This window comes from Carlito syrichta, unplaced genomic scaffold (assembly GCF_000164805.1).
Source record: "Carlito syrichta isolate Samal-C Ts95f unplaced genomic scaffold, Tarsius_syrichta-2.0.1 Scaffold54480, whole genome shotgun sequence".
Lineage (NCBI taxonomy): Eukaryota > Metazoa > Chordata > Mammalia > Primates > Tarsiidae > Carlito > Carlito syrichta.
In genome coordinates this window covers 86,161-109,307 of record NW_006998576.1, presented here as the reverse complement: position 1 = coordinate 109,307, position 23,147 = coordinate 86,161, and the positions used below count along the sequence as shown (strand labels likewise).

Below are 23,147 nucleotides of genomic sequence, written 5' to 3'. Positions count from 1 at the left end.
TATCTATTGAAGGAGCATTTATAAGGAAGGAAAATAGCTATTATAATTGTGTTTTTGAATAATATTTCATAATAGTGAAAAAGACCCCAATTATGATACTAAGTGAAAAAAGCTTAGGATACAAAAAGTTACACAATATGATTCCCAAATAAGTAAAAAAATAAAGTATATAAGGAAAAATTTTTAAATGCATCAAACTATTTATTATAATTGTCTATGACTATTGGGATTATATTTGGCATTTATTTTCTTTTTTAAACTTTTAACATTTTTACAATAGCCGTGGGTTATTTTTACAGTCAGAATAAAGGTGTTTTTTTTAAAGACATTCTCCTTTTTATCTTTGAAAAAAATTTTATTTTTTATAAGAATGTGGAATACAAGTGAGGATTAACTACATAAGTAGGCTGCATTAAAGAGATCCTTTTCCTACTTTATTTGCCTCATCCAAATGTCTGACAACAATATCCTATTGTTCTCCTGGGTTATAATAAAAAACTGCGATGGGGTTTTGGCATTTCCTACCAATTCCCTATGCCTTTTAAGGAACCAAGCAAGCAGCTGCAGTAGTCTGCCATTTGGAAAATTACATTAATGATTATGACAGCCATAATTGTACTGTCTTTTCAAAGCTATTTATTTAATAGAATCATTACTATAGAGATTTTCAGGAATTACATATAGAGGTCAGGGCCTCCTTCATGTTTGTTCCCCTCTCAGTCATCCAGCTCTTCAGTTTAGCTAAGGTCACAAGTCCTACATGAAGTGTCAACCAGAAACAGTTAAATAAAGTTATTTCAGTCCTTCTCCTCATTTCCTTGCATGGGCTAACCTAAATTTGTTGATAGGTGACAGAATTGTACATAAAATTCCAGGTCAATAGCTGGGGCATTTAAAAAGAAACTGCAAAACATCACACAGTTTCTAAGGCAACTTTCTCTCCTGGTTAGTGGCTCTTTTTCTCATCATTTTCTTTATATGAGTTGGTCTTAATCTTCGCTGGATTACAATATCTCAGTCATTCAATGTAGACATTAAAATTGTCCTAAGTTCTTCATCACAAAATCTGTTCCCTCCTCCAAGTCTATCACCAATGCATTGATTCTATGACAGACAAGTCTTTCATTTGGTTTCCACAGGTGGCCTTAGCTTAAGTGCCATCTTCTCTTACTTTCTTGTGCCAGTTGCCTCCAAAGTGCCTCATCATCATGTGATGATGTTTTATTAACCTATAATATCACAGCTAGGAAGAGGGGGTCAAGGGTGAGAGGACAATTTCACACACTGAGTATGCCTTTCCTTTTATTCTCCCTGTTAGAGCAATGATAGTTTGCTTGAGCTCTGTTTCAAAGAGGAGAACCATTTGCCAGGAGTCATAAAGTGCTTCCACAAGGATCACTTTCCCTGGGACAGATCTATTGAGCTACTCAGGGCTCAGGCACAGAAAAATGAACTATGGTGATGTGGGCCACATCTGTGAGTGCACCAGAATGTCTCAGGAGCTGTGAGGAAAGCAAATGTCAGAAGCATGATAGGAGGAGGGTAAACTTTGGGGGAGGGGCAGATGACCAGAGAGGAGGGCAGAGGAACGTTCATGTTTTAACAATGGTTCTTAAACTTGGCTGCACATGAGAATTGCCTGAGGAGCTTGAAGAAGTCCCCACACCCAAGCCCAACCAACTCTATCAAAACAAAATCTCTGAGGTGAGACCAGGAATCTGAATTCTTTTAAATTCCCTAAGTGACAGCAACATGTGGCAGGTTTGAGAGTTAGTGTCTTAGAAGATCTGGATTTTCCAGGAAGTTTTCTGGATGGTGCTTGGGGAAGTAATCCCTTTACCCTAATGAGTGGGGATGAAACTTCAAACACCTGGTCCTAGAGCTTTTGGTGACATTTTTTAAGGAACTCGTTCCTCTCCCCATTTGGCAGAAGTACATTCATTCATTTTCTCTTTAACACCTATTACATTTTACAAAATTATCTAGCCCTATATGGAACAGTTTGAAGCAAGTCCAGCTTGCTCTGTCACTAGCCAAATGGGTGAGGAGAGAACAGACTACTGGGCCTCAGTTCTTCAAGGAAGTAGAAAAGTTAAGATAAGCCATCTTTAAGGCCCCTTTATCTTTATCTCTCTAAAGTCCATCCCCAGTTTCCTGAGGCTGCTCTGAGTCATCTCTAATCACTTTTTCTAGCTGACCTCTTGTCATGGATGCCTGCCTCATGGTCCCTACTTCCTGGTAGACATCCACTGGGCCTGGGTGGTGGGACAAGGAGGGAGAGTGAGGATAAAAAAAGAATTACCAGCATCTCCAAAATCCCTAAGGGTGGCATTTCTCTCTGAGGACAGGGTCACATGTCTACACAGCAACTGAAGTGCAGGGATGTGGGTGTGGATGACAGCTGGGATTGGCTGGCAACTTGTTTCATTATCTCCAGCCCTGCTGAGGGCTGTAAGGCAGGGTATGATCTGTCCTTACTGAAGAACACAGAATAGAAGGAAATGTCACCTACAAGGAGCACATTGATCACATTAGCTTGGAAAGCTGTTGTCTGGAATTCAAAGTCACATCTGTGAGCACAGCATGTCAAGGCAGCCCATTTAGACAGCCCTGCTGTCCATGAGGACCCAAAGTTTTTATTTTAGAAGACCTTGTCTACAGTAATACCACTCTGAAGCTCATTGTCCCCGAAAGGAAAACTTACATGATTATACATGGGTACATGCACACATAAACACATGTGCAGACATGCATACACATGCATAGCAAAACCAGGTGAGCTTAATTCATGCTGGCTAGACCAAAGTCAAGCTTCTGACAATGAAGAATGATTAGATTTCTGGGCAAGCACTAACACTGGAGGTGGCATATTTATTAGGCCAGTGATTCAACACACCATATTTTCTGATGAGGAAACACTTTATTTTTCTATAGAAAATGAAGCAGTTATACACTTGTTAAAATCATATTTGGACTTTGAGGCACAGTAAGAAAATATAGATTCTTGTATCTTCCCTGGTTCCTGACACAGAGTTCCTAAAACCCTTTAAATTTACTGAACAATGGGGGTGCTAGGAACATCTTTTTGCCCCCTAATATTTGGTTTTTGGCCTAGTTCCTAGCACAGAGCTCCTAAATCCTATGGAATTTCTGGGTGATAGAAGTGTCTTTTGTTATGAGGTAACTTTTAGTGGGCTCCTGGGTGGGGCTGGTTATCAGAAAAACTAAGCCATAATTAGAAGCCTGAAACTTTCAGTCCTACCCTCTGTCCTCTAGGGAGGGAAAAGGAACTGGAGACTGAGTTAATAATTGATCGTGCCTACATGATGAAGCCTCAGTAAAAATCCCTAAAGTACAGGGTTTGGAAATTTTCCAAGTTGCTGAACTCATTCATGGGCTGGGAGGGTGGTGCATCTCAATTCCATAGGGCCAGAATCGCCTGCATTTAAGACCCTTCCAGATTTCAATCTATGCACCTCTTTATCTAACTGCTTTCTGTAACGTTTGTTTTTGTTTTTGTTTTTTTTAGTTGGAGTCTTACTCTATTGCCTAGGCTAGAGTACAGTGGTATACTCATGGCCACCGTAGCCTTGATCTGCTGGGCTCTGATGATCTTTCTACCTCAGCCTTCCAAGTAACTGGAACTACAGGTGAATGCTGCCATATTCAGTTAATTTTTTTATTTATTGTAGAGATGAAGTCTCACCAAGTTGCCAAGCTAGTATCGAACCCCGGGCATAGGCAATCTTCTCACCTCTGCCTCCTAAAGTGCTAGAATTATAGGCATGAGCCACCATGTCTGACCTGTAAAATTCTTTATAGTAAACTGGTAGACACAATTAAGTAAACTGTTCTAGCAAATGATCCAAACTGGGGGTCATGGGAACCTTCAATTTGTAGTCAGACAGAAGATATGGGTCACCTAGAGATTATCACTTGTGATTGGCATCTGAATGGCAGGAAATCTTAAGGGACTGTGCCATTAAGTTGTGAAATGTGTGCTGACTTATGTACATAGCGTCAGAATTGAACTATTATAGACCATTCAGTTGGTGTCCACACAGAATTGGAGAATTGGTTGGTGTGGAAAAACCCCACATGCATTTGGATGCAGAAGTACTACAGCCTGACCAGGTTCTTATGCCCACTGACCAGCAAAATGGAGACCAACAGCAGCTGCTACAGTAGAGAAAGAGTTTTATATTTCAAAGCAGCTAAGTGAAATGGATAAGAGGCATTTCTCTGATAATTTTAAGCCAGGGTCTTTTAAAGGAATAATTTAGCAGGCTCGAGGCTAGGGAACAGACACTGCTGATCGATTAGGAATGAAGTCAGGAGGGTGTTGAAAGTGTCTTCATGCACAGAGCCAGTTTCTGGGAGGGAGTCACTGGACCAGTGAAGCCTGCTCCTTGCTATGTGTCCCAGGTCCAGGTGGGGTCATGGGTCCATCAGAGTTAAAGTCTGAAAAACATCTCAAACATCATTTTTAGGTTTAATCTATAAAGCAAGTTCTTCAACCATTGGTTCCTGACCCCTGAGTAGTGAGCTATTATAGAGATAGTTAGTAGAAAGGTGTATGGGAGGGGGGATTCCCAGAGATAAAAGTGTTCTCATGCCCTTCAACTGATCAAACTTAAGGATGCCATCAAGGAGATCTGTGCAACCTTGGGCTCATTGTTTAAGGGAAAATATATTTGTTGCCTCTCAGGCAGCTTTCCTCCTCCCCAAGGGTGAGAATATGAAGGTAATCAATTGCTCTCTGTTGAAGTGAAAGCAAATTTAGAAACAACAGATTTGTTCATTTCTATCCAGAGCTGCAACTTTGCAGAGCTCTCTTCCATAGCTTTTATCCTGTTGCTTTATATTAATGTTATATAGATGGTTTTAGAAGAGTTCCGTGTTGAGTATAAGGGAGGAAATGGGAATTTTTTTACAGGCTTACATTTAATGAATTATCTTTCTTGAAAAGATATGATCTTTCTTGAAATGACACTGAAGTCAGCACTGCCTGGGAAAGTCTGGAACTTATCGTGCTTTTGAGTCAAGTTTTGTGTATTATTAAAATTATATACTCTTTGGGGAATGCACTTTAAAATAAGGGCCTTAGGGATTTCATTTTAGAGTTATTTGTGGGCATGCAAACTCGACTTCCATATCTTTGGGCAGGAACAGCTCTTTGCTAGGGAATCACTGAATGAACCTCAAAGAAGGGTGAAGTTGAAGGTTTTTGGGCCACATCAAAGAAGTGGGGAGGACATAGAGCCTTCTCTTCTGGGAGACACAGGCACCAGGAGTCCTTCTGTAGTGATTTAATGATAGGCAACTATTTCATAAGGATTAAGAGAGAGTTTGCCATGGGAGATGCTAAAAATATACTTGTGAGAAAAAAAGATGAAAGGGAGAAAAAGAAAGATAGGATGAGGCTGGGAGTAGTGGCTCAAGCCTGTAATCCCAACACTTGGAGAGGTGGAGGTGAGAGGATTGCCTGAGCTTGGCAGGTTGAGACCCACCTGGGCAACTAGATGAGACCTCACCTCTACAATAAATAAAAAAAAAAAAAAATTAGCAGGGTATGGTGGTATGTGGCTGTAGTTTCAGCTACATGGAAGGCTGAGGTGAAAGGATTGCCTGAACCCAGAAGGTCAATGTTGTGGTACTGTGATCATGGGACTGCACTCCAGCTTGGATAACAGAGTGAGACTCTGCTGGGGAAAAAAAAAAAGATAGGATGAAAGGAAGGAGAGAAAAAGCACCTGAAATAGAAATTTTGGTCGGCTCAAAAAAGTGAAATAGAATATCTACTATAAAGAACTATACCACAAAAGAGTAAATAAGCAAATATTGCTGGCTTTTTCTTTGTAATTGCATTAATCCCTCTAAGTCCTAGTCTCTTCATTTGTAAAACGAGTCCTCCTTCACAAGAATTTCGTGAGGATCCACAAACAAAAAAAAGAGCTTCTGTCAATTTGTGATTATGCTAATGGCAAACACCATGTCACACTTAGCACAACCCAAGAACTTTCCTAAGAGCATCATACATATGATCTCATCTAGTCTTCACAACAATCCTCTATCATTTGAAAGAGGAGAAAGCTGAGGCACAGTCACTCAGATAATTTGTGGCAGAACTAGGATTTGAACTCCTAGTAGTCTGGTCCCTGGGTCCATGTTGGGTGCCTCCATTCCTCACCAGCCAATTTGGCAATGGCCCCTCTTTTGCCTATGTTCAGATGAAATGCTAATATTGAAAGTTTTAAAGGTTTTAAATCACACTTGAAATAAGTTTGGTTGACTAAATCAGGCTCTGTACAATTTGGGAATTACCAGTGTATTTGACTTATTCAGGCTGAGTTTGCTGTTAAACATAATCGAGACATACTTAGACCTTCTTATCTAAGCCTGAAACTACAGACATTAAATCCATGAATGTATTTCAAAGTTCAAATTTTGCATTAGTAAAAGAAGGAAATATAAGTGTCACAGCACAATAACAGTTTTCCAAGAATGAATACCTTTATCAGTGGGAAAAATGGGCCTTTTGGGTCTCTTCACTTTAGCTCTTCAAGGAAGCACAACTCTATAAAATTGACCTTATGTTGTGATATTGAACAGCTGGGCTATGGAATATTTTAAACCAATGTTTAAAAATAACCCTATGCAGTGGGAACTGATGCAATCCTAAGGAGAAAGAAAGCTTGGAGGAGTGTCTGGCTTTCTCTGGGCTTGGAACAGACGGGCAGATCTTGTCTACTCTGGTTGGTTTTCTGTCATTAGGACATTATGCAAATGGACTGCTGCCATCTATCTTGGGAGGGAAAGTGGTTCACTGGAAATGTTTGGGCAAGCACAGATTTTTCCAGGTGCCTGCCTAAGAATTATTTTTGTATATTGAGAGTCTTCTTCCAACTAGGCAGAGATGGGAAAAGTCTGGACTTGTTTGGAAACATGATCCTATCAGTTATCAGACACTTATACTTATTATACACTTACACTTATCAGAGTATCTACTTAACCCCAGTTCATCAGTACCCCTACAATGATCGTGTAGATTTTATACTTGTAAGTTTAAGATGGCAAAAATAGGAAGGACTTAAAACACGTAATGTGGTATTTACTCTCTATTCTTAGACTTGCAAATTAACATGGATTCTGAGAAGAATAATTAAAAGTGAGGTTTTTTTTCCTCAGAAGAGTATTTGTTTATCAGATCTGCTGCTAAATGTGTTTGATCTCACACAGATTCATTACTCTTTCTCTATATTCTTCTTTTCACTCACACACACATTTACTTACAAATTAGACTACCATGGCCTTTTGCCATTTTCATGTTATTGCTTTGCAACCCTAATAAAATAGTTTATTAGGTAGAATTTCTCTGGAATCAGTGCTGAGCTGAGAACTGACTTGAACATGAATCATGATAATGTGTCTTACTGTTTACGTAGCAATGAAGATTATCAAGACGAATGGAGAGGAGCCAATTATTCTCTTTATTCACCACAAAGTTGTTCAACCCTGTTATTTCTCATGCTGAGAGATGTATTGGTATTTATTGCTGCAGATAAACTGTATTGAAGGGAGCAAAAACTTTCAGGAATTGAGGTGTTTCTGAACCAGAGAGAACTAGGATATATCATTAACTCTGATACTGAATTACATGGAAGAAATGCAAAAGATTCATAAACATTTAGAAAAACAGTAATCAGTACATGTTCACTATCTCAACCAGAGTGTACAGTTTCATTTCACCACACATTTTCAGGATGATTTGCACTATATTTTCATGCTTTACATTGGGGGGGGGAGTATGTTGTAGGTGGCAGGGACACATATTACTATATCATAAGATAGTGTGTTTGGGTTTTTTTCCCTTTTAACCTAACAAATCCAATGTATGTACACACACACTACTCAACTTGCTGGTTTCAAAGTAGATTTCATTTTGATTTCATTTTGATTTCTTTATGCTAAAAAAAAATCAGCATAAAGAGTGAGTTCAGGAGAGGTTATTGCTATTTGTTTTTTTTAAACATTGATATCAGATCAGTGAGTAAGTAATAGAGATGCATTTGCTAATGAAGGTGAGAAGTTGACTGTCTGCTATAGTCATCCATGAGATGAACATGAACCATGATACATTTGAAATTGAGACACAGAACATTCCACCTCTATGCCTGTTTCTCCAGCAGACCTGTAGAGACCCATACGATGTTCTTGCACTATTCTATAAATGCTCAATTAATAGATGTCTATTAACAATCTATTATTCAACATTAATGGTCAAGCTGGGAATATAATGTGTAATTTCTATAGGCCACAATGAATAATTTGTGACAAGAGGTTGTTGTGCTGAGGGAGAACTGTCAAAGGAAATATTTCAGAACAATTAGTAGAAGTTACTTGGTTCCCAGATTGAGATTGTGAAATAATTTACTAAACTCTTTGTCTCGCTCCCTCTTTGTGAGCTAAATAAATAAATAAATAAACAAACAGTCAGAGAGTAGAGACAGAGCAAGAGAACTTCTTGAGAGTGTTCCCCCAGAGCCATTTATTGATTCCAAGTTGGTGGGAGGTCTATGTGCTTTGCACAATCAACTCAACCTTATACTGAGAAACAGGAACCAGAGGTTTGGCTAGGGTTTGCAAATTTCAGGGCTCAAGTGCTTAGCAGGCTGGATGTTCACTTTCTTTTGAGGTTGAAAGCACCCTGCTTAGGGAAGTGACCAAGTTGACTGCTCAATCTTGAGGACTGAGAATTAGTTGGAAAGACCATGGCAAATATTTGAGAAGCATCTCCTTCACAGTGGGTTGCAAAGATTCAAGCTGGATGTCATCTCCTATAATCTGATCATTTTACACACTTTCCTCCATGAATAGACATTTTAAAACAACATTTGCTACTTCCATGGCACAATTGTGTGAAGTCCTTGCTGCCAGCACTGAGCACAGGTGTGAGAGTTGAGAGAACAGAATTCTAGTCCCAGATCTGCCATTCATTCACCCTGACACCAGGCCAGTCCCTGACTGTTCTTGGCCTCATTTCTTCAACTGTAAAATGAGAAGACTGGACTAGAAAAGCTGTAATTTCTGCTCTTGCTCTGTGCTTCCAGCATTTCCTACCTTCTAGTTACACCAGTCAAGCATTCTCGACAAAAGCTCTCTGGCTCCCCTGTCTCTAGCAGCGTTTTTTGCCTATTCATTGGGAAGTCTTGGCTTCTAAACCTGAAACAAAATATCAGATCATAATGCTGCTTGATGCTCAGAACTCTTCACAGCTCCTACTACATGAAACAAACTTCCTCTATTGTCATCTAAAGTCCCAGAACTGACCTCACCCATTTTTCCAACTTTATCATTTATCCCTTGTTCCACCAGACTGGCCTGCTCATGTTTCCCCAAGTACATTATACCATCGCTGTTCCTGTACCTTTTATTTCACTATTCTCCAAGCCTAGATTTTTCCTCCTCTTTGCTCAATACAGTGGGGCAGCATTATGGGACCCAGCTCCACCTTAGCCTCCAGCAGAGCTGCTGTTGATGGGCTTATTCATAATCCAAATCCAGCTTTTATTCAAACAAAAAGATTCAAGACAAAATTAGTTTAGAATTCACTAATACAATGATCATGGGCAATGAGCACAGGATGCTGGCTCTTTCCCAGGAAGTCTGCCCAAGAAGCCAGATGATAGTTGATGATTCCCAGAATCAAGTGCAAAAATTGTGAGAAACCTTTGGGAAGATGGAAGTAGAGTAGTTCCAGGTGCAGAGGGAAACAGAGAGAAGGAGAGAGGCTGGTATTGGGGGATCAGGTTTTGAGAAAACTTACTAGTTATAGCTCACCAACTTGCCTTTTTCCCCCTCCCCCATTTCTCACACTTTTATGGGAGAAATGACTGGTAAGGAAAACAGCAGCAGCACCAGCTTAGAGCCAGTCAGAGGTGAGAGGAGAAAATTAGGGACGCCCCAGAGCCTGGTTGGGTAAGAGGTGAAAGAATAACTGCAGAGGGGAGGACCAGGAGGATTCTGAGTATCCTTTTTTCCTCCTTCCTGTGTGCCACTCATGGGCTAGCAGTTGCATTCCATGGAGCAAATCTTGAAAGATAAATTAACCCAGTGGCTCATTTACCTGTGGCAAATAAGTGGAGTTATTGAACCCAGAATGTAAAGCCAAAAGATCTTTCCAAGCTCCTACCCTTTCTACTCATTCTTAAATTTAGGGTATATTTAGTATAGAAATATTTAGCTAGGGCCATGGCTTTTTTTAATCAGCTTTTTTACATAAAATAAAATGTACTTAGTTGTTCAGTTAGGTGAGTTTTGACAAGTGGGTATATTCGTTAAACTACCAACATAATCAAGACATGGAACAATTTTTTTACTTCAAAATTTCACTTGTGACTCTTTACAGAATTTCCTTCCCCTACCTCATCTCTCTCCAAAAAGATAGATTTGCTCTCTATTATTATTGTTTTACATTTTCTACAATTTCATAAAAATAGGATCACATGGTATGTGTTCTTTTGGGTCTGACTTCTTTCATTGGGCATAATGCTTTTGAGATTCATCCATGTCATTGATTGTATTAGTAGTTTGTTCCTTTATGTTGCTGAGCAGTGTTATGTTGCATGGATATGCCAAAATTTGCTTAGCTATCCACTGGCTAATAGGAACAGAGTTGCTTACAGTTTTTGGTTATTATACATAAAGCTGTTATAAGCAATCATGCACAATGTTCTTCTTTTTCTTGGGTAAACACATAGGAGCAGTGCTGGGTCACATGGAAAATATAGGTTTAATTGTATTTGAAAATGTCAAATTGTTTGCCAAAATTACTGTACCATCTTGTAGTCTCAACAACATTTGAGAGTTCCAGTTGCTCCATATCCTAGTAAACACTTGATATGGTCACTTTTTTTTAACTTTAGGCATTCTAATAGCATGTATTAGTATCTTGCTGCAATTTTAATTTGCATTTCTCTAATAATTAATGATATTGTACATCTTTTGGGGGGGTGTTTTTTGCCATTGTATATTTGGTAAAATGTCTGTTCAGATATCTTGTTTCATCTATTCTAGCTAAATATTTTAACTTTTCCATCTAAATTTTAGAGTATCTTGTTAATTTATATCTAAAAAACTTGCTGGAATTATTATTGGAATCATATTAAATACATAGGTCAATTTGGGAAAGGATTGATATCATAACAACATTGAAGTCTTTCAATACATGTACATGGTATATTTCTCCATTTATATTAGCTCTTACTTAATTTCTCTCAGTAATGTTTTATAGTTTTTGTTGTTCAGATTTTTAACATATTTTGTCAAATTTATCCCCAAATATTTTATGTTTGGATGCCACTGAAAATGCCTTTTGAAATTTTTGATTTCTAACTTTTTGTTGCTAGAAGATAGAAATGCAGGCAAATAACCATTAGGGTCCTACTTTCAGTGTTTAAAGTGACTGACCACATAAGGTCTCAAGCATGCATTCTCCATGGTGGTATGATTGCTGTCAAGAAGGTGGAAAAGTTCTACTATTGTAATGCCTCAAGCATAAATATACATTTTCATAAGCCAATACATACAAAGTTGGACATTATATCTGTCATATTAAAATTTCTTGGTGATGGAGTGATTATGAAAAACTGTTTAAAAGCTTCCTTAGGGGAGTGATAATTTTTTTAAATGATTGAGAAACACTGGTTTAGAGTGTTGTTCATAGCTCCTGGATGTATGATACTTAAAATATACAGGTTTTATGACTATCTGGGTACTTAGTTTCTCTAAAATTATTATATATTGATTATATTCTGATGTGGTAAATAAGATTTAAATAAGACCTCACTCAAGACTGCATGATTCCAGGAAAGGTTAATTAATACAAATTATAAACACATTTTTAATGTTTAACAGCAAGAAGTTTAGGTTGGTGAATGCTAAATTTTCTTGTATTCCTTCAAGGAGTACTGGACTGTATTCTTCAAGTGGCTAAGTTACTTGCAGATCAGAATGGTCCTTTTGAAGCTTGCTTTTCTGGTTCATAAGGGTAGATCTAGAGCTGTCTTTACTCTAGGGCTAATAGCCTCACTACTAAGGTGTGGCCCTTCTAATGACTCTCTCTGTCCAAAGCCTTCTCTATTATAAAGTCTCCCATGATTGATGGGATCGTAAACTCCTCCCAGCCCCCTGAGAACCACAGAAATTGTTACATCTACTGCTTTTCAGCTGTTCTTTCCCTTGTGTTGTACCGTTTTCTTGCATGCGTGCTCAGTTTACTATTTGGCAAAAGACGCCAGGGAACTCCTTTGTCCTCTCAAGCTCTTACGCCATGTAACTACCTCTTCTACAGTCATCTGCCAAGCTCATTCTAGCTGCTTTTGTCTCCTCAAAATCTGATCTCTATCTCCTCCCTCAGTGAGACTGTTGGATTTCCCTCCATGCCCTGTAGCCTAAAAATTGCCACCAGGCAGTAAGCTGGTACAATTGTAGGGCTCACTTCATTTGTTTTCATTTTCTCTGGAATCACAGTCTTGTGCTGCCTATTGTTCAATGCCTGAAAGCAGTTGTGTCACAGATTTTGTTTTCCAGTTTTCTGATTATTTATGGTAGGAGGGCAATTACTAGAATTAATAGAATCAAGGAAATATGAGCTCAGAGGAAAAAACAATGACACATTTCAAGAGTACAAATATCATAAAGTAAAACAACAAACTAAATAAAGTACATCAGACAAATAAGAATTACTAGATCAAAAAGAGAGGGAAAATGTAAATAAGCTTACACATATCTTCAAGAAGCTAAGAAAAGATTTTCAAACCATGAAGGCAGAATAATTTGAAAAGAACCAACTGAGGTCATTGGGTTTGAAGAAAAAAAAAGTGTTTGACTACTTTTAGAAGTATTACAGGCCAGATATTTTGAAAAACTCCTTGTGGAAAACATCTAGATGCTGGGTACATTTTTAAAATTTTAAAAATACAATACTGAATCCATAAGCAAGTAAATCTAGTCTGTACTCTTCCTTCTTTCAACAATTAGAGAGTTAAAACAAATGTTGTCAATGATATTGGAAATGAAGGTGGTCCTCCCTAGGATGTAATCTCTATGAGGCAGGAATTTGTGACTGTTTTGTTTCCTGATGAAGCACAGTCCCTAGAACCAAACCTGGAGCAGAATAAGTCTTGAGTGTATGTATCGTTGAGCAAATGGATGAGTGAATGAATAAATGTCCTGGGCCAAATGAAGAACCCAAGTACCTAGAACTTTGAGTATTAATAGCTTGTCAAATAGGTAGTAGGAGACTAGGCCTGGGAAACTGGAAATGTTATAGGAGCCGCCCACCATACCTCTTCCTATGAAGATACCTCTCAAACTGGTCATGTTCTTAGAGGATTATTGGCTAAAAAAAAAAAAATCCACTTGCATGAGACAAAAAAGTCCTTTAGGAAAGGTATTTGCAACCACTAGCTAGGCTGTAGTAGAATCAAACACAGAATCTCTTTGGTGGCAACCATCCTAGATTCAGGTCCTTGAGGTCTCTTGAAGATTAGATTTAGTTCACAATTTAAACAAATATATAGATATACCAAAATCATAAGGAAATAAGCTTTCCTGAATGAGTTAGGGGAAACAACCCAAAATAGATTTAGACTCCAAAGCCTTCAGATATTTGGATTATCTGAAACAAAGTATAAAATAGCTTTGTATAATTTATTTAAAAACAAAAGTTCAGATAAAAAAATGAGCAAGAAAAAAAAAGACTATTAAATACAGTCAGATAGATTTGAGAAAGAAGCAAATAGAGATTCTAAACACAAAGGAAAAAGATCTTCAAATTTAGTATTTTACATGGAGCTAAACAATTTTAATATAAGGCTGGAACAAAAATATTCTCATTCAAGTCTTCATAATTTTAATGTACAATAAAAGTATTCTGTAAAGAACCCTGTAAAGAAAATAAATAAATCCACAAGGAAGCAATGAGATATGGAAAGAAAGGGCGAGCAAATAACTTAGATTTTATTGTTTTGGATATACTGAGTTAAATAAAATGTATTATTAAAATTAATTTCACCTTGATTTTGAATTTGTTTTTCTGTTTACTAGAACATGCAATAGGGCAAAACAGAAAACAAATATAAGAATTATAGTGGAAGGAAAAAAATCTCTCACTATTTCCAGATGATCTTTATAGAAAATCTACCAGACTCAGTAGACAAACTATAAGCATATTTAGAAAGTGCAGCAAGGTAGTTGAATACAAGGTCACATACACTATATCAGAACCATCTAGAAAATTTACTAGAAAATGAGACACATTTACAACAATAATAAGATAATAAAATATCTAGGAATTACTTAAGGAAGGTTAAAACATTTTTGAAAAAATATTTTAAACATTATTAAAGGACATGACTCAAGACCTAAATACATAAAAAGTTTCAACAAAACCTGACAACAGATTACAATGGCTTTAACCTAGGTGGTGAGAAGTAGTTTGATCCTGGACATATTTTGACAGTGAACCTACAGGACTCCCTGTTAGATTGGATGTGAGGTCTGAGAGGAATTTTTTTAAAAGTTAAGAAAGGATCCAAGATTTTTGTTCTGAACAATGGAAAGAATGTAATTGTCCTTTAGAGGAAAGATAATGTGGAGACTGTTAGAAGGAAAGACTGGAAGTTTGTTCATGGACATGTTAAGTTTGAGATGACTATTGAAAATCAAAATGGAGATGTGAGAAATGTAGTCGAATATATAAATCTGGAGTTCAGGAAAGAGGTACAGGCTAAATATACATATTAGGAAGTCATCAATGAATAAATGAATAAATTAGGCTGGCTGAGCTCCCAAAGAGAATGAATGCAGATAGAAAAAAAAGCATCCAAGGATTGAGCCTTGACTTCTCCAACATGGTCAGAAAGAAGAGAGGAAAACAAGAGAGTAAAACATCAAGTGAAAGTGTTCCATGGAGGAGAGTGAGAGCAATCATTTTAAATGATAGGTTAAGTAAAATAAGAACGAAAATTTGACCATTGGCTATAGGAATGTGAAGGTCATTTGTGACTTAAAAAGGAAAAACTGGCCGGGCTCAGTGGCCCAGCCTCTCAAGACTTTGGGAGACTGAGGCAAGAGGATTATCTGAGCTCACGGATTCAAGACCAGTCCTGGAAACTTGGTAAGACTTCGTCTCTACAATAAATCAAAAGTTAGTTGGGTGTAGTAGTGCATGCCTGTAGTTCAGCTACTTGGAAGGCTGAGGCGGAAGGATCACCGGAGCCCAGCAGGTTGAGGCTGCGGTGGCCAGGAGCACGCCACTGACCTCCAGTCCGGGCGACAGAGTGAGGCTCCAACTCAAAAAAAAAAAAAGGGGGAACAACTTACATCAGTAAATTCTGTCAGCTCTACACTCAAGGCATACTTGGTTGGGGCAAAACCATGTTTGAACCGGGTTCAAGGGACAATAAAAAAGGTAAATGGGAGACAGTGACTATAGACAATGTTTGGAGAAGTTTTGCTGCAAAAGGAGAAAAGTGAGGTATCAAGAGAAAAAAAGGAGGGTCCAAATGGGTTGTTGTAGATTTTAAAGAAGAATTGACAATGTTCTTGTAGAGTAATGAGTTAGATCCAGCAAAGAAGGAAAAGCTGATAATGAAAATGGGGAGATTAAGTAGATAAGGAAGATGGCATTGAGGGTTCAAATGGAGAAGTTTCCCTTGATGGAAACATAGATACTTCATTTATATGAACAGATTCTTAACCTAGGTGATAGTGAATACACAGGCACAGATGCAGGTAAGTGGGTAGATATAAGGGTGGCAGTTTGTGGACATTTTCATTTTATTGCATGTCTTTTCTCTTTGAAGTAGGAAACAGTATGGGAAAGAAATGGAGGAGGAAGTTTTGAGGACAGAGCAGAAAATATGAAAGTCTGCTAGGTGAGTGGAAACGTATCTTACCTAATATACACATTAACTGGATTAAGGGACTCATTCACTTCTTGGAAACAGGGAGGATGCAAGCTTTTGTCTATCATAGCAAGTTTACACTTATGTGTGCCTGCTGCATATCCCAGCAGTTATTCTGTCCTTAGTTCCTGTAAGACAGCTGTCAGTGTCTTTCTGGGGTAATAACATAAAATAGCGATGTTTCGTCAGCATTAGAGACTTGTTCTGCTGTCAGAATTTCATCAGAAATGATTCTGGCAAATTTGTCTATGAATTTCTCTGTTACTTCATGTGAAGACCAATCTCATAGCCAGTAAAAGAAAATATAAGAGAAAACTTTTGTCACTTTAAGGCAAGTATACATTTCTTAAATAAGAACTGAAAAGTATCAGGTTTAAGGGGAAAAATTGATAAATTTGACTACAAAACTCCTTCAAAGACATATCTATATTGAGTATTCCTTATCCAAAACACATGGGACCAAAAGATTTTCAGCTTTTAAATTTTTCTGAATTTTGGAATACTTGTATATGCATGAGATTTGGGGGAAGAGTCTAAGCATAAGGTGTATTTATGTTTCATATGCACCTTATACATGTAGCCTGAAGGTAATTTGATATAATATATTTAATATATTTTTGTGCATGAAACAAAGTTTGTATACATTGAACCATCAGAAAGCAAAGGTGTCACTGCCTCACCCACCTATGTTGTATGTGACCAGTCTGTGGTTGTTTGGCATCACAATTCTTCCTGACTCTGAATTTATATGCTAGTGATAAATAATTATTTGCTTACACTTATTTGCATATAAGTACTTAACAGTAAAAAAAATGACATACTGTTAATATAGTGAAAAAAACAATGTCTGCAGAGTAACTAAGGAGCATAGTAGTATCACCAGAACACCTGGGTAAGATGTTAAACAACAGCAGTAACCAACAATGCAGGCTTTCTATTTCCACCTATCATACTGCGTTTTGATTAAAAGGTTACTGGACACGATTTTAGTTTTTTAGGTGAAAAGAAACATCAGAAACAGTTGAGAGATCAGAAAGTGGTCCTCCAGGGATAAAGAGGTATTCTGCTGGATGACTTTTTAAAAAATGTATCCTCCAGATTTATCTGCCTCATAAATAATGAAAGGTTTTTATCTTAGAAGTCTCTCTTTGATTTTATAAACTGACATGATTTCTTGTTCTGTTATGAATACACACTGCTATTGTCCTTCAATAATTCACACATTTTCACCAAGTCATCTATAGGCATGCGTTCTGCAGTGTTAACAACAGCATCTTTATCATCATTATTATCACAATCACTTTGATTCAGAACCATTTTGGCTATTTCATCATCTGGTCAATGAATGAACAACTGGAACCTCATTATCTGTGTTTAAAATTCTTTGATATTCATTTATTCCAGCTTACTGACAGACATGAAGGTATATTTTTTGCATTTGGAAAGCGGTCAGACACATTTTTGTCTTACTGGACATACAGAATCCTCCCAAGTCATCACCTTGTTCATCATCAACATTGAACACAGTCACAAGTCAGAGGTTGACCCAGCATCCAAAACTGTCTGTAGTCACTGGCAACAGCCTGTACATCCTTCATGCTAAATTCCTTTTGAAGACTTTCCACACCCATGCCTCCATTCACTACTGCTAGCATGCTGTTCAAGAAGTGTTTTTATATTTGCTCCTTATTGATCTAACGATATCCTGGTCACATGACTGAATTAATAAAGTCACAATTTGGGGGAAAATATATGGTATAAACATTATTTTTATGAGAATTTCCGCTGGGGGATGAGTAGAACAGTTGTCAAGGAATAACAAAACCTTGTAGGTGTCTCCCAGTCCAGCTTCTCTGCAATGAACACAGGCCACTGGTACACAATGTAAGCAAAAACAATCAGAAAAGATATTCCTGGTGATCCATGCCTCTTTGTTAGCATAAAAATGAACTGGTAAAAATTCACTTCTTGGAAACAGGGAAGATGCAAGCTATCACAGCAAGTTTACACTTATGCATGCCTGCTGCATTAGCACATCCCAGCACAGTTATTCTGTCCTTGGCATCCTTAGTTCCTGAAAGGGTTGTCTCATCAGCCATCAGTGTCTTTCTGGGGTAATAACACCAAAACAGTGATGTCTCATCAGCATTATAGACTTGTTCTGCAGTCAGATTTTCATCAGCAATGATTCATTGGCAAATTTGTCAATGAATTTCTCTGCTACTTCATGATCAGCTAATGCTTTATCACCACAAATCTATAAAAATTGGATGTGTTTTTTCTTAAATTTCTGCAACCAGCTTGTTGAATAGTCATAGTTTCCTTCATTTATCAGTTTGTCGTGAAAGATCTTTGCTCGTTTCATAATCAGCACATGCTGATTCAGTGGCACATGCTCATTGCGATGCTGATGGATCCACTCTTTTCATACATGATCGAGATCTCCATTTTTAGTTTTATACAGTGTTCTTCTACTTTTTCATTAACTTCTGTTCATTATTTTCAGCAAAGAACTTCAATAGTTCATCCTGTTTCTTCAGTACAAATGTAGTTGTCTTCCCAACCCTACACTATTCTGTAATACGTTTCACACCTATACCTCTGTCCATTTTCTCCAAAAGCTTGACTTTCTGTGGTATAAACAAATACCACAGAACACTTCCTGTTTTTCTTGTCACTGATACCCATAGAATCATCTGCAGGCCTTTTTGACATTTGCAGCAATATCTTTACACTGCAGACGAGAAAATAAACCAAAAAAACAAAGCAAAACAAAAAAATCACAAACACAAACAAACAAAAACATAGTGAGTAATGCACATAGGTCTTGGTTCCATGTTTGGCATGGGGAAATTACCGCTGGTACATCCAGCCTGCACACATGCCATTGCATTACCCTTTGTGGGCATGCTTGTGTGAGAGAATCTGGGCATGTATGGGCATATATTGTAGCTGAAAGAGGTTAGAAGGATTTTTTCCTTGGGGACACTGCATAAACTGTGTTGTTCACCTGCATTTCAACAACAACCCATCACATGAGGTTACATGTGGAATTTTCTATTTGTATCATGTCAGTGCTCAAAATTTTCAGATTTTGGAGCATTTTGTATTTTGGATTTTAGAATTAAAAATATTCAGCCTCAGGGTGGAGCACACCTCATCAATAAGGGCATCTGCATAGTGAGTATTTGTGTACTTAACTCTGAATTGTACCCCACATCTTTAAAATTAAAAAAAGAAATGTTCCAGCCGATCTCGGTGGCTCAGTCTGTAATCCTGCACTTTGGGAGGCTGAGGTGAGTGGATTGCCTGAGCCCGCGGGTCTGAGACCCACCTGGGCAACTTGGCGAGATTTCATCTCTACGATAAATCAAAAAATAGCTGGACGTGGTAGCGTGTGCCTGTAGTCCCAGCTACTTGGAAGATTGAGGCGGAAGGATCACCAGAGCCCAGCAGGTCCAGGCTGCAGTGGCCGGGAGTGGCCACTGCACTCCAGTCTGGGCGACAAAATGAGACTCCAACTCAAAAAAAAAAAAAAAAAAGAAAAAGAAGTGTTCAACCTGTACTTACTGTTTCTCTTCCCTCAACACTCATTTTCTTTCCAGTACCCACTCTAAATAGTCTTCTGACCCCATCACTCCATTAAGATGACATCTTTAAGGTCAACAATGCCCTCCACAGGGGAAATCTAATGGGTAATTCTCAGTTCTAATTTATCTCCACCTGGCAAAAGCTTCATATGCAATGGACCATGCCCTTCTGTTGAAATATTTCTTTCACCTGGCTTGTGGAATCCCATTGCCTCTTGGTTTTTCTTTTATATTCTCAGCTTCCTTTACAGGATCCTCCTCCATTTTCAGACCTTAAAATATAGAAAGTTTCCCAGTGATAAGTCCTCAGACTCTTTCTCCAGGAACGTTTACTTCTTAACTGATCTCATCTAGTTCCACAATTTTAAAAATATTATCTGTACTCTAATGAGTCCCAAATTTATGACTAGTCACAGTCCCTCCCTCTGAATTCCAGATTTATACATACAATTGTCTCTTTGAAATCTCTACTTCTATCAATAATAGGCATCTCAAACTGAAACTGTCCAAAACTAACCCTTGCATTCTTCTCTCAAAGCTACCCCTTCTTGAATATGCCACATTTCATTAAATGCCACCATTTTAAAAGAAGTTTCAGTATTATCCTTGACTCCTCATCTCCTTCACCTCACATTACTTAATCCATCAGCAAACTTCATCAACTCTATTTTCAAAGTCTATCAGGATTTGACTACTTCTTAGTAAATCCATGACTCCCACCCTAGCCCACACTCTCTCTCATGTGCTTATGGAGATTGTCTCCTTACTTGCTCTCTCAGCTTTCATTCTTGCCCCTAACCCATTCTTCTTACATTATCAGTGTAGTTTAAACATACACATAAGATCATGTAATTCTCCTGCTCAAAACTCTCCAGTGGAATTTTAGCCTTCTTATGATAAAATCCACTGTCTTACCTTGACATGTTAGGGTCCTACATGATTTGGTCCTTGACCTCATGTACGCTCATCCCTTCATCCCCTGTCTTCTGGACCCTCTGGTCTTTTAGCTCTTCCAGAAGCATTTACTCACCTCAGGGTAAACCCATGGCTCATGCCCTTACTTCATTCAGCTCTCTGCTCAAATGTCACCTTCGGAAGAGAGATTTCCTGACCCATCACCTATTTAAATCTCTTTCTGTTTATCTTGCTTTATTCTTCCTTACAGCTCTTAGCATATTCTCTCTCTCTCTGTCTCTCTCTCTCTCACTCTCATTCCGTAATTGTTTTGGCCAACATCTCTCACTAGATCATAAATTTCATAAGACTAAAACTGTTTTCTTCATTTCTGTACCTCTATTTATTGAATGACTAAATGAATGAGTGATGAATCAACAAATGACTGACTATAACAATATGGATAGATCATATAAACATTGTGTTAAGTGGAAGAACTAAGAAACGTAATGGAAATTGTAGCACAATACTCTTTATGTAAATTGAAAGCACACGCATCAAGGAAATTCAATGGGGAAAGGAAAGTCTTTTCAACAAATGGTGCTGGAACAACTGGGTAAATATATGGAAAGAAAAATGAACCTCAGCCTTTATTTTTACTATACATAAAAATTAATTTTACATGAGTCATAGGTTTAAACACAAAGTTTAAACTATAAATCTTCTGAAAGAAAATATAGAATATCTTCATGAAATTAGAAGAATGTAGGCAAAGATATCTTAGCCAGTACCAAAAAAAGCACTAACCAGAAGGCGAACAAATGAACAACAACAACAAAATTCTCATGAAATGAGGAAAGTAACTATATACAAAATTTGCACCCGAGATGAGAAAGAAAAGCAGACAAATAGGAAGAAGAGGAGGAAGACAGGAAGGAAGAAAGAAGGGCAGGGAGGCAAGGAGAGAAGAATGGAAAAGGAAGTATGTAGGGACGACAGGTAATGGGAAGAAGGGAGGGAAAAGAGGGGAGAGGGAGAGAGGAGGGCCACAGAGAGGGCAGGAAGGAGAAGATGGGAGGGAGGAAGAATTAACGGAATACCATATTGCCTTTTCTTTCATTCAATTTGTCCTCCCCACTTAACCAGGTCATAAGCTCTTGGGAGAGAGGGACTGTTTTTTATGTCTTTGCACCTGCCAGTGGGCAGAATGTGTTTGCGGGCTGGTTGGTTAACAGGCAGCAAGAGATTGCATATCAAATGCCAGGTGTGCATTTTGTAGCACAGACAGCCCTTTCATCCAGATTCAGGGAAGAAATACCATGGTAGCATTTTATTGGAAATACTTGAAAGGCAAGGGGCCTCTGTGATTCCATCAACTGGGGCTCCCACAGGCCTTGGAGGCCCTTTAATTATGGAGAAGGTCCTCTAGGAGGCCTCAGTGTGGCTCCCTATAGATGCAGGGGATGCTGGTTTTAACACACAGTGTGCCTATTTCTTCAGCAGTATTCATCACACTGAGCCACCACCTGGCTCTCACCCTCACTAGCTCTCAACCAGGCTTGCCGGCTTCCTGCACTGGGTAATCACAGTTGTCCTTGGACTCTGACAGCTCTGTGCTCCTGTTCTGCACCAGGAATTGCCTTTGCTCACCCCTGCTGCAGTTCACTCAGCTCAGTAGTCACTTAGCGAGTTCCCTCCTGCTGCACCTGAGCTAGATGCTGGGGGTACCAGATGACTGTCCTCAAGAAGCTTGGGTCTGGAGTGGAAGACACAAATGAACAGAGAGAATTTCAAAATGAGGCAGCAAACACAAAGAGAGTCATAGGGTCCCGGAGTTAGGCACTGGGCCAAGGTTGTGGTTCTAGGAAAGACTTCCCAGAGCTGATAGCTGAGCTGGATATCCAAGCTCATGCAGTTCTAAACTTGGCTGCTCTTCCTTCCTGGACAGCCTGGTAGGGTCAGTCGTGCTTATGAAAGCCCCTGCACAGTTATCACAAAGTCTTTCATGACAGAGTAGAGTGTTGTTCCCCAAATACTCCAGACTTCACATCAAGCCCAGCATGAGCTACTGGGAGCCACAGAATCAAAAGACCCAAGTTCAAGTTCCAGCTCCTCTTCCTACTAGCTGAGTGACTCTGGCAAGTTAGTCAACCTCTATCATCATGAATTTCTCCATCTCTAAAATGAGGTCAGTGACACCCTCCTCAGAAAACTGTCATGAGGATTAAGGAGATAATGTTTTTACAGCTTATAGCCCTGGGAGTGGGGTGTGGTGTGTAGTAACAAATATCTTCTCATCTTCTTCCTCAGCAGGGCAGTAGGAGTTTTCAAACTGTGCTTCACAGAAACCACAGTAGCAGTTGGTTTGCTTGCTAGCAGTCACAAGAAATTTACAAGGGGAACTAGGCTCCCACACCTTTGTGAAAGTAGTATTTTTGTCTCTTAGGCATCTGTGAAGACATTATTTATGGATCCAATTTCTCTTTTTATTCTATCTGCAAATTACATTCTTATCATCCTGTAGAGGTAAATTTATTCCCAAACATAATCACAGATTGCCAAAAATTAAAATAAAAAAACTACAAGTATCATCACCTATGGATAGGGAATTGATTACATTTGTTTTACAATGACCCAGATAAATGTAATGAGAAAGGACAGATGATGTCCTGTCTCCCAAGCCTCTATCTCA

General features: G+C 38.4%; 1 pseudogene; it reads left to right on the top strand.

Moving 5' to 3' along the window:
- The first annotated feature begins 9,889 nt into the window (after positions 1-9,889).
- The window catches only part of LOC103250923, a 41,392-nt pseudogene continuing 28,134 nt past the window's right edge, over positions 9,890-23,147 (top strand).